The 13501-nt window shown below is 34.1% G+C and overlaps 1 long non-coding RNA gene across 1 annotated transcript in view; it reads left to right on the top strand.

Moving 5' to 3' along the window:
- The window catches only part of LOC150096264 (uncharacterized), a 51396-nt gene extending 38607 nt beyond the window's left edge, over positions 1–12789 (top strand). Inside the window, exon 4 of the long non-coding RNA XR_016549925.1 lies at positions 12593–12789. This is a non-coding gene — a long non-coding RNA (uncharacterized LOC150096264). The remainder of the gene's footprint in view (positions 1–12592) is intronic.
- The last annotated feature ends 712 nt before the right edge of the window (positions 12790–13501 follow it).

Here is a 13501-nt window from a genome sequence, read left to right as displayed (position 1 = left end):
AAATCAGTTTTTACAATACCAAGAGGCTGCAGAACAAAGGTTTTATAACTTTGAAATAGAACAGATGCAGTATGAGGCTGAAATGGAAAAAAGGAGATTAGAATTTTTTAGGGAAGAAAGTGAAAGGCAAAGCCAAGAAGAGGAACGTAAAGAGCAAAAGATTATGCAAGTATTAGACCATTTGCTTTCTAAGTACCAGAATGTTTCTCATAATGACTCTGACATTGTTGACCATGATATGTGTGTTGTAGAAATTCATGAGGATTCTTAAGTCATCGGTACACAACATCTCTGTAAGAAACACAAGAACTATGTTTAAATGCCATAAGGGTAGAATTATGGTTTGTTTCTACTTTCTTAGTTATCATTCTTAATGTATAATGATGTTGCTTTGTGGCATATATTAAATCACAATGAGTGATAGACCACAGAAGGATCTTCATCAGTCTGTTTATTACGAAATATTATTGTAATAATTATTTAGAAAAATCTAAAAAATTGGAATGCTTAAAAAAGCATTCAGTTTTTTAGAGAAGTAAGACTAGCTAAACTTATGCAATAGAATGGAGATGCCCTTAAAATATCAACAATAAGCTATGTATTAATGTTTTATTTTCTAATTAGGTTGTCATTAGTTGAAATTTTGAGTATATATTATAAAGAATACAAATTTAAACATGCCTCCTGGATATCTTGGTTGGGATTGTTTTAGTATATAGTACTGAAGTTTAAAATTTAGCCTAAAATTAGAGATTGAAAAAATTTTAAAACATTTTAAAAGACTTCTTGGAAGTATGAAATGGGAAGAATGAAACATAAATAAATGGAATGAATTAAAAAAGTCAAATCTAAATTTTTAAAATGTAAGAAATAGAAAGAAAAAAAATACTAAAAATCTGAAATCAACATAACAAACCATCAGTGTGAATAACATTGTACATGACATTGCCCAGAAATCATAAGATAGAAGGTGAAAACTCATAAGTCAGCTGCATGGTTCACAAGATAAATATGCTAAGTGGGAGTTGGTCAGTTTGATAATAAGGGGGAAGTAATTGATCTTATTCAGTTGTTATGAGGGTAAGTTTAGATATGGTCTTTCTTGCCATATCTATGGCAGTTAAATGAGATAAATTTCTCTTCTTACTCTGATGATTTCTGTAAAACAGTCATCCACACTACAGGTATTTAGTTTATTTCTTACTTTTTCAAAATTCAGTTTTGATTATTTTATATTTTAGTTTGTTCCATTTATTTGTTTTGTTCCTCTCATTTTACACTTCCATGCAAATATTTTGTCTTCATGTATTCAGCTCAATTTTATACTCAGTACTATGTACTGAAATCTCTACCTCCCAACATTTAAATATGTTCAGATTTGTACTCTGTAATACACTTAAAATTTCATTAATGATAAATTAATTAGAAAATAAGACATTAATATGTAGCCTCCTGTCAGTCTTTCAAAGGTAGCTATATTCTATTTCATAAGCTTAGCTCGTCATATTTCTCTATCAAACTTTTTAGACGCTATAGGATATATTATATTATCATCATCATCAAATTCCTGACATGTACAATCAAGGAGTATACAGGATATGATAGTACCACATGACAAATTTACATCATTACTAACTTCCTATCTACAATTTTCCTCCAAATCAGTCTGTTACTTGTCAAGACTCCAACATTATCAGATCTTATATTTCTATCGTCTAAGGCACTTTGTACCATATCAATCCACCTATATCTTGGTCTTCCTCTGGGTCATTTTCCTGCCAACCTGGCAGAGAACAATTGTTTTGCTAATCTTTCCTCACCCATTTTGTTTAAGTGACCATACCACCTGAGATTAGCTCTGTTAATGCATTCCTGGATGCTGACAATGTCAAGTTCTTTCCTAATATCTTCGTTTTTAATATGATATTGCCTTTGATGCCATCTGTTCATGCCTCTAATCTTTCTGAGGACTCTCATATTTGTTATCATATCATCTCTAGTCTTTGGTTAAGTGCTTTACGTCTGACCCAGCTCTCAGATCCATAAGTAAAAAACTGGTTTGAACACTGTCTTGTATACAGCTAATTTAGTGTTCTGACTAATTTCTCTCTTATTCCATATGAATTTATTCAATTGACTTCCTACCATACCAGCTTTGTTGATTCTGTTGTCTATTTCCATATTTAATTTACCATCTTCACTAAAAATCGGCCTAAGAAGCTGAAATGTTTTACTTGTTCCACAGGTTCTCCATTCACAACGCAGTTGACATTTTCAACGATTCTGCCTATTTTCATTGTCTTTGTCTTTTTATTGCTGACCTTCATACCATATCTATTACAACAGTTATTCAATTTAGTCAGGGAATCCTGCAGACTTGTAGCAGATTCATTTAGAAGTATGACATCGTCTGCATAAAGCAAAGAGCTGACATTAACATCTCCAATTTTGATATCAGGTTTAATACCACTTTCCTTCATAATGTGATCCATATAGATAATGAATAACAGAGGGGATAATGTACATCCTTGTCTCACACCAGATTTAACATTAAACCATCTTCCTGTACTTACTTCAATCCTAACTGCTGATTTACAACTCAATGGGGCATTATATCAATTGCTTGATATAATGCCCCATTGACACCATATAACTGTAGCGTATTGAATAGCTTCTTTTTTGGCACCTTGTCATATGCCTTTTCCAGATCAGCAAAACTTAAATTCAGATCTTTGTTATATTCCCATGATTGCTCGACTATTTGTCGTAAAGTGAAGATCTGATCCTGACAGCCTCTATTTGGCCTGAATCCAGCTTGTTCTTCACCAAGCTTTTCTTCCACAATTCTTTTCAACCGTTTCTCAAGTATACTAGCATAAATCTTTCATTGTGTCAGTAGCTTTCTCTAGAGCCTCAAAAAAATTCTTCCACTTCTATCTTAGTAGAGCCTTCTGTGGGACCATAGGCACAAATAATTTTCATTGTCCAGTTCCCCATTCTGATATTTGCCCAAATCACTCTACTCGAGACTGCCTGCCATTCAAGAAGATTAGCCTCTTATTTAGTGTTGAATACTATGACTACTCCTTTTCCTTGATGGTCGTTGCCTGAATATAACATTTTGTATTTATTGCTTAGAAAGATCTCACCAGTTTTTGTCTTTTTTGTTTCAGTCACCCCTATTATGTCAATCTGGTACTTATCTAATTCCTCAGCTAGCTCCATTTCTTTGCCATTCAGGCTTCTTATGTTGATAGTACCAATCTTGAACTCTGGTGATTTTGAGTTGGGGTGTATTTTCAGATTTGTTCCAGTCGCTGACTTTTCGCTGTTCACCCTGGTTCCCTGGCAAAAACAACAGGGGCCTTGTTTAACTGGCGACATCCCAGCTGGCATGAAATTTTGTCAAGTTGTACCATCATTTTGTATTTAGGTGTAAGCCAATAAAAATACAATTTGGTCGGCTAAATCCCAAATTGCCAGCCCATCCTCTTTCATTCAGTATCCAGGTAGATACCCAACAGGGTGCACCACGAGAAATTGAGGATTGGACATTAGGTCAGAAACCCTGGTCGGTTCCTCACATTCCTTTAAAGGCTATGTGGAGGTCTCCTCTCAGTTATACAGCTTTGACCCTTATCTTTGGGAGTTTTTCTTCTTTTTTTTTTAATTCTGTGCTATTGTTTCATTTCTCATTTTTTTCCAGTTTCTACAATACTGATACACTTATTTCATTAAATTTTGACTTTCTTGTAATCTGATGCTTTAGCTTAGCCTTCAGTTTCATTTGGCTTGCAAATGGGCTTGACCATTAAGTTTTCCAGGTTGATGTTTGGCTGTTAACTTTTCTCTTTCAAATTTTATATTACTTTTCAGTTTGTATCTCACATATCTCATATCTGTGATCATTTATGTTTTGAATTGATTAAGTATGGGAACATCTTGTACTGTTATCTACCAGTCAAGTTAGCATTATAATAAATTTGTCAAGCACAGTTTACTAAGAACAAACAGACTAAGACTAATAGACAGACTTATGTTAAGTCCTGATGCATATTACCAAACTTTTTTTTTGTTTGGTAATATACATCATCAATCAAACACTTTCAGAGTACATCAATTGTTAATTTTGAATGATATTTTTTGCATTCAAAAAATATATAGAGTAATCCCTTAATTTCCATTTCCAATACCTTTTTTTTAGTTTTCTGTTAATCAGAAATCCTACTCCTGGATTACTTCCATTTTCAGTTTCCTTGTAATAGAATGTGACTACTTTTCACTTCAGTTTGTCCTTCCTTTTGTTAGACTTTTGCTAGTCCAATTAAATCCCACTTATATTTGGCTAGTTTCTCGTCTTCTAATTCTGAGAGGTTATCTTTTGGTGGGAAAAGTTTTATAGCAAGATGTTTCTAGGTTCATCTATGCTTGGCTGTCTAGATCCTTAGCCAGAAGATTCTTAGTACACATACTGCTTCCTTCTTGTACCTCTCTGCCTTGACCTGAGGAACCCTCACCTCCAAATGCCAATCCACGTCAACTTTCCCCAAGTACACCACTACATTCACAATGCATCCACTCTGCTTTTGCATAAAAGAAGTGTTTTTAGACCCCATTTGATTGGCTCTGATATTTTTTGTTTTTCATGTGGAAAAGTTAGGCCCTAACTCATCATGCTGTAAGCAGTAGGTGTAGTGATTGGCAAGACCAGGTAAAAGGAGCAGTTGCCTATTTGATGGTAGCTACTGTGAGAAGGTATATTTTGTGTGTGTGTGTGTGTGTGTGTGTGTGTGTGTGTGTGTGTGTGTAGATAGGCTGGTCACACTTTGTCTGGCTCTCTATCCACTGACTAATCTTGCTAGGGTGGACCTATAAAGAGTTTTACTCTTTGAACCTTGGATTCCCCAACAGTTCTCAGTCACTCTAGAACAGTGCTTCCCAAACTTCTGGATGTCAGGGCCCCCTTTGCAAAAATTAAAATATTTCGCGGCCCCCCTCGAAAAAAAATCGTAATAGAGAGATATATTATTATAATATTTATTGTATTTATATTCAATACAAAACATTCACAGCGAATTTTGCAAAAATCAAATGCATATATTACATTTTTTGCCTCTTACCGTTTGGTTCTGAAGACGCTGCGGGCTGTTCTGGTAAAATATGATGAGTCTGTTTCTGCTTTTTCTGATTGTTCGTGGGATTTTTATTAAATTTTTTATCAGCCACTTTCCATCTCAGGGTTAAATTTTTTAACGTAGAATAGATCAAATAATATCACCACTTACCGATACTGGCACACCGCAGACTGATAACATGAAATTAATGAATATTAATTTCATGTTATATCTGAATAAGATATAACATGAAATTAATCTGAATAAGAGAATTATATCTGAATAAGAGAATCCCCGGACCAAGAACATTTTTCTCTTTTGTGACTTTTCTCCCTTTACGGTAATTAAGCCTAACGCGAAACAGACAGCAAAGGCAGGTTTTTAAAACGTGCATATGATTGGTGCGGTATTAACAAAGGATCGCACAGCCGAAAGATAAAAGCATAGCTGACAATTGAGTTGAAATGCTAACTCTCTTCAACCGAATTCCATATGTGAAACTGCCATAACGTTCATTATATATATATTACTTAGTTTTAACACTTTTACGAATTTTAACACGTTCGGTTGAATTTTATTGCTGCCTTGGGAAATCGAACTCACACACATCTAATTAATAACAATAGTTTTTAGTTAAGATACTGTTTTTGCCCATGCAACATATGGTTTTGTTTCAGTCTATATAGCATAGTTTCTGTATGAGGGGACATGTGATTCACTAATTAGTGTGTTTTTATCCCAGTTGTCTCTAATTGCACTATTTGTTGAGAAATATATTACACAGACTGCTCATACCTTATTCACTGGCATAATAAAAGTACTTGTTTTTATTGCCTCTGCAGTATAGTGGCTTTTAGGGTGCGGGTGTTGTTTACCACTGCAAGCGAGTAACTATGTCCCCACATGAACTTGTTTAAGCTTTTTTTCATGTGTGAAGTATATGCGAAACTTTTATTGGTAACAGAAAACTAGCTCGGATGACAACGATAATATAAAACGAGTTTTGATATGTATATAAAGTCAATATCAGCAGTCCCTGATTGATGAAAGGGACAGGAAGATTTGGAGCTTCCCTGGAGAGCTTTCGAAGTAAATACAATTAACCACTACTTTGAAATGAAACATATGAATAAGCAATATTTACTAATATTCATTAAGCGCCGAAATATGCAGGAAGCAAAGTTTGTGAACCAACACCAATGTGGGAATTTTTCCATTAAAATATAAAAAATAACAAAAAAAAAATAATAAGCTTCTCACGTCGTCGACGGGAATCGAACCTGGAACACTCCTTCCCCAGGCATATGGTCGCGAAGTGCATAGCCACTAGGCTAACTGCGCAGACAATAACACAATGACAATACTGGATGGGTGCAATCACAACTATACTATCTCTAAATGAATACAGGCTGGATACATTATATATATATATAATTTAATTCTGGGATTCCTTAAATGGTGCCATAAAAAGAAATTTTATTATATATATAATCGATCAAAATGCTGTCCCGTTGATTAGCTGCTCTTGTGCGGTGAACAACCTGCTGCAGTGACCCTGCTCATACTGCCATAGGAGAAAGTACATGTTTCACAAATATTTCTTCACTACTTCTTTACTTACTTATATCTCATCACATGATCATAAATGGAAGATTCAAAACCAAGTGCCTGCAAAGTTCATATTTTACATTGATTACAAAAAAAAAAGTCTTCACACAGTGAATTTTAAAATTCAGTTATATTTCACAGCATTTGTTGTGAACATTCAAATGCAGAACCATAATTTAAATTTGTTCAAAAAACCTTATCACTTGTTATGCCATTTGAGCTCAGGGAGTTGTCATGTGAGGTCACCTTACCAACTCAATTCTAATCTACTAATTAATCATTAAATACTTTATTTATTAATTGTGGGTGTCCTCAGGCCAGCTTTTTTGTTTGTTTGTTTGTTTGTTTTATGGGATGAAAGCTTAGGTTTCCAAGATTTAAATACATATTGCTTGAGACTGGTTAATTTGCCTTAAGTTGAAGAGAAGCTCTTATAAATGTTCCCGTCTGGATGAGATTTAAATCCAGGATTTTTTTTTTTCAACCAAAAGATGCATAGCATGTTGTTCATCCAGGGGTACTTACTAAATTGAATCAACATGCTATCACTTTAAAACATCATTAGTAATCATGTGCCCAATTAGGTTGGGTGTGCTGTCATGTGGCTTATGCAACCTGTGCTACAAAATTCACATCAATTTGACTGTATGATTGTATTTTTATTGATGTATGAAAGTTTTAAGAGTGCATAGTGCTGATGTGCTATGCTGATATATCGAAAAGTGTCCTCTTCATGAAGCATTTGAATATAATGTTTAATTTTAGGAATTGTGAAGCCAGGAAACAATGAAAGGAGTTTTTATAACAGGAATAAATGCAAAATTATAATAATGGTGATATTGCTATTCCACAGGTGTGCACACTGCACACATCTATCACACCCGGAATATACACCCCTGAAATAATCCCCTACAAAGTTTTTACATATCTCTGGGGCTCACTAAACTTTTCCATATCTTTCCCCAGCATGGAAAAATTGAACCTATATTTAACCATTTTTGCCAAGATTCTCTTCAGAACTCAAGTGTTTTTTTTTTATTCTGCAAAACAGGCAAACCAGCCAGAACACATGATAGGCTGACCTCATTTTCATTTACTTGGCCATAATTCCAATATCACTCATGTTTCTCTGCTCTTTCTGTTTGTCTAAATTTTCCCAAAAAGTGTGCTTCTTATTTTAAGTAATTAGCATTTTATAAACTCAATCGAGTTAAAAAAAAAAAAAATATGCTAAGCTAACATTTTTTGCATATCTGCACACATCTGTCTAATAAATAAATGTTTTTGTTTTTATAGATAACAGTAATTCAAGTGATACTTGTACAATTCCAATTTCATTTATCACAAACAGATTTAAATACAATTCAGATATAAACAAACAATACTATGGATGCCTTACATAAAAAAATTTTAAGAGTGTTATAAAATTTTCTCCCATGTTGTATAGGCATCCTCAGTATGAAATGAATCAAACAGAATACAGAAGTACACACTTACAGAATAATGGCTATTTTTGCCCATGTTTCATGGGTATCCACAGTATATCCTCAGTGTGAAATGAATCAGAGTTACGCATATGTGCATAACAGAAAAATTCCACATTTCGACACGTTTTAGTAAGGGCAACAACTGTTAATTATTACTAGTTTCAAAATATATAAATAAACAAATAAAAATTAGTAATCACAAGCATAGTTGAGGGATAAACATATCATCATATCTGTTGATAATAATGCCTCACAACTTTCTTTGTAAAGCATTTCCATAAGGATACTCCGTAGCTCAGTTGGTATCATCGATGACCTTTACAAAGAACTGGGTTTGAATCCCATCTAGGACATAAAGCCCCTTCGTAAGGATATTTCAATTGAAAGTGATTTAACCAGTGTCACATGGAGGTGGTAGAATTTTCCTTTGAAAACTTATTTATCATCCCACAAAACAAACCAGCCAGAAAAATACACGAAAATTGACAGACATAATAGTCTTATAGACATATAGCCTTAGTTGCTTTAACTTGAAATAGCCTTTCCATCAGAAATCTGCTTTTGTGTAGGACTCTAGTTTTCTCTGAAAGGATCCTTTTTTATAAGAGATAGCATGTTCCACAAAGACAGATTGCTATATCCATCCATGCACAGTCTTGCCATCATCTGTTTGTCAAAGAATTATTGCTATGAAAACCTTCATCCATTATGTGCATACTCTGTGCTCTACTGAATTCTTATTACATATGAACTAAAATATGCTAAATCTACATTTTTGGTTAATGGTTGAGCAGTCAGAATTAACAGGATTCATTCTTCCTATCAAGAAGAAATTAATTGTATTTTCATCCCTTACATCAAAGGGATGTAAGGGATGAAATATCTGAATGTATCTCTAAAATTCTTAGGTAGCATTTTGTCCTGTCCTCAAAATTTCCTTTCTTCCATCAACCAAAGATATGTTCTCCTCTCCCCCCCCCCCCTTGAACTTTCAGGTGTCAACCTGATTCCTTGTTATATTGGTCTGTCATGTTTTGGTACATGACAGACCTGTTGCTATTTGTTCTTTCAAATGGGAGGAGGATGGGATTGGTTTAATTTTTTTTTTTTTTTTTTTTTTTGATATAGCGAGGATTGTAACATTGGCTAAGAAGGTATTGCAAATGTGGTCAAGTTCAGTAGTGAGGTCACTTATCAGAGCTAATGAATTTTGCTCTGCTATATATGGTTTTAATAATCTCATACTGTTGGGAGGGGGTGGGGATGAATGTGTCTACCAGTGTGTGTGTGTGTAGGTTTTCTGTAAATTTAGAATGCAGGGATCCATGAGACTGGCATATAATTGAAGTGGTTAGGAAGGAGATTTGTTGTTTCCTAATGTGATCTGGATCCTGGCCCAACATTTTTTTAACACATCCAAACAACTTAACATCCCAGGAGATGTTGGTTGTTTAGGTGTTTTAAAAAAAAAATGTTGAGCACATCCAGGCCATAATGATCAAATGGAAAACACATCATCTGCATAGCATATCCAAATAGTGGGCCTATGTGGGGCAGAGTTAAAGGCTTTCCTTTTCAAAAGTATCCAAGAAGTAGTAAGCTTGGAGATGGAGAGAAAGCAGAGGGCACGGGTGTTCCCTTTGTTTGTAGAATTTTCCCTGCCAAATGAAATAGCCAGAGTTAAAGTGAACTTAAATAGGGCTGAGATATCAGGAGAAAATTAAACTTTGATAAGGTTTAAGGTGTCTTTAAGTAGGTAAATAGAGAGAGACATCATAACTGACCATTGTGGCAGTGTTTTGGAATGTGAATTTTCTATACTAGCTTTCAAGTGGAACGAGTTTTTTTTTTTTCATGTGTGAAGGGATATTATTGGTATATTGGGAGAGCACTTTGGCTAAGTTGGACATTATGGCATATTTTGTTTGTGGATTTTTGGTAGCCCATATATCCTGTGTTTAGTGGGGGGGGGGGGATGATCTAGAATTGTATGGTTTTAATTTATTAGTAATTTCAACAAGCCATGAGGTATGTGTAGATCTGTGTATCAGTTGGATATAGTCAAAGGAAAAGTAGGTTGAGCAGTCTTTTAGCAAAGAGGCAAGTTTATGTGTGTAATCATGGAGGTTTAGAACTACAGTAGCATTTCCCTTATCCTCTTTCATAATTACTATTCCATTGTTTTTCTTCACTACCAATAATATTGCATATTCTTGCAGGAGAGGTTACTCTTTTTGATGGTTTTATATATTGGCAACATTCAGTCTGATATTGTTAGCAGTATCAACTAGGAAGGCTGAGAATCCCCCATTCAAACTGAATCATAATTTTTCTGTAGGAATGTTTTTTTTTTAGGTGTTAGTATGCAGTTATGGTCATGAGCAAGTGTGCTAATTGCTTTTGGCTTGAGGATGATAAGTTTACTAAGATTTTTCCAAATGCTGTTGGTAAGTTAGACTACAGTCAAGTGTGACACCAAGGTAACAAGTGCTACTTTCATGGATTAGAGTCTGATTGCAGAAGTCTATTTTTAATTTTCTATAAGGGTGGGGGGTGGGGGGAACCAAGTGAAGGTGAGGATAAGTGGAATTTGACTCGACTGGGCCATTTGGACTTGACCAAAATTCCCATGATCACAGGTGAATATCAGTTCCATCTGCATTTTTGATATGATATGCATCTTAAAAGCCCAGTGAGCCTCCACCTCCCACTTGTTAGGTACTGATGGATAATGCACCTAGTCAGCAGTATCTTAAATGGTAAGTTGTTTTCCTTGCAATATTTTTTAACCTAATGCACAAAATAAAATAATAGAGAAACCAATCATGACAAATTTCTAGAATCATCTATGCTTTTTGTTTGGATTTCCATAAAACATGCCTTTGAAATAGTTTTGAATCTTTGGGGACCTTTTCTATGTTAAGCTAACAATCATTTTATTCTGCAGTCTCCGGCATCATTTTTCAACAAAAAATGTCAGTCTTTCCTTTAATATCTTAAATCGTGGCATAATATTTTCTTCTTCTTGTGATGTGTAAGAACGATCTGGCATTTTTTTTTCTCAAAAGAAACTAGTCTCAATCCATATTAAAAAATGGCTGTAGTAGGCAATTCTAATTTTTGATGATTTCTGCCAAAGTTTTTAAGAACTTCATAGTTGTTGCTGCTGTGTCTGCACCAGCAGCCTTGCTTTTCACTTTGATGTTATGTAGTTTAGCACTTCCCTTAAATCTTTGAAACCATCTATGGCTTGAAATGAATGTATTCCTGATGACATTTTCACCATGTTTGCTTTAGCTCTTAAAAAAGTCTCAAGGCTGCTTTCTCTTGTATAAGCATAAGACTTATTGGCATTAGTTGTTGTTGCATGTCTTCAATCCAGATCAATAATTTTTTTCATTTCTTCTATTAATATACTTTTTTTAAAAAAATGATCGTAGATTGCATTACCACAGAACTTTTCACGTGTCATGTTGCATAATCTGAACTTCATCTTCTATGACAGTTCTCAGTTCAATGCATTCATTTCATAAGCACATGCAATTTATACAAACTTATTACCATTCTTGTGTCATTTAATCATTTTTACTTTGTTTCTATAGTTATCATCTCTTTTTACCACTGTGAAGACATGTATCCTCAGCACTGTTTCTCAGACATATTTAGGGTTTTATTGCTTACAATAAGTACTACATAGGTTCACTAACAAGACACAGCTTCTGCTCACGATAGAAATAAACTGAATGATGACTATCACCCTGACATTAACTAGACACTAAATGCCATTTGTTATGTATGTTCAAAGTGGTGCTTAATAGATGAATCAGCATAACTTGAATCCATGTAAGTCAAGTACTTATTTACTTAGTTTGCAGTTCAATATGAGATGTGATGCTTCCATTGACCAAGACCTTCAAGGCTACAGGAGATGGCTGCTTGTGACCTGTCTGCTCTTCACCTTAACGGTGGGGGAAGGTTGATAACCATTGCTGTACTTGTTAATCCTATGCTGTAGGGACATTGGTAGTTAAGGGTAGCAAGCAGAACAATAGATATATATAGTCTCACTCAGTTGTATTTAAGAGAGGGCAGAATAAAAAAAAAAACAGCCACACCCAGAACTACAAAAGTGGAGGATCAAATTACTCACTACTAGAAATAACACTATACAAGCTATCAGTATGGTCCAAATTCATCTAGTTTTCTTATTCAAAACCACACAAAAACAGCCCCTAAAAAGAAGAGGCATATCTTTTCACATTTGAGTACATTGCTTTTGTGGGAGGGGGGGGGTAAATACTGCAGCTAAACTATGAGAATGCAAACATCACATTTGACTAAACGATTCCAAACATTCACTATCATTATTTCATTCTGATATAGAGATCAAGCTCTGGACATACCCACACAGAATAAGATAAAGGAGAACTAGTATCCTGCAGAGAAGCAAATAAGAAGTAAATAAAATGTACTTTTTAAAAAATTAGTATTCAGGCTCATGTCATATCTCTATAACTATGACTGGATTTTAGTTTATTTATTTATTATGGTTGTTTCCTTCTCACATTTTATTGCATGTATTGTTATCAAACCATATTTTGTGTCTGAATATGTTGTGACAACAGTAATGTATTGCTGTAATTTTTTTTTTTAATTAATATAGCCCACATGCTTTATTTTTACAATTTTAAGCTTCAAGTTGACTCTTTACTATAAAATAGTTATATTATAAATCAAATCATAATACAGTAATATATTTCTTCATTTTTTTCTCTCAGAAGCTCAGGTTTTTCATCCCTGAAAATAACCAAACTAGCTGGAAGAACACACACAATATATAGACATAGGACACCTCAGGAATAAGGATTAGCCAACCTGTTATGTCAAATATATGGTTTCAAACATTGTATATTTGTATATATATTTCAAACACATATATGAAGTGTGGGTCTCTATCCATCAGCATAAATCAGGAGGAGGAGGAATCTCAGCTTGCATTTTATTTCACTGTAACTACTTAATTTCACACTTTTCTTTTTTTTTTTTAAGAGAAGATTTTAGATAAAATCCTGCCTTGTAATCCTTGGTGTATATAGCTCTTGCATCTATTAAATAATTAAATTTGATAAAACAGTATTGTCAAATTTCAGAAATGAAATTGAAAGAGATTATTAACATCTCTTCATACAATTTATTAACACCTTCAGGTGTATGTTAGAGAAAACTTATTTCTTCCTGTTCCTTGTCTCACTAAATAGACTTCACCATAAATATCTGATAAAATATGCATCT

Source organism: Typopeltis vanoorti, chromosome 19 (assembly GCF_054136105.1).
Source record: "Typopeltis vanoorti isolate ZY-2024b chromosome 19, IOZ_Tvanoo_1.0, whole genome shotgun sequence".
NCBI classification, from domain to species: Eukaryota; Metazoa; Arthropoda; class Arachnida; order Uropygi; family Thelyphonidae; genus Typopeltis; species Typopeltis vanoorti.
This window is presented reverse-complemented; position numbering and strand designations above follow the sequence as displayed.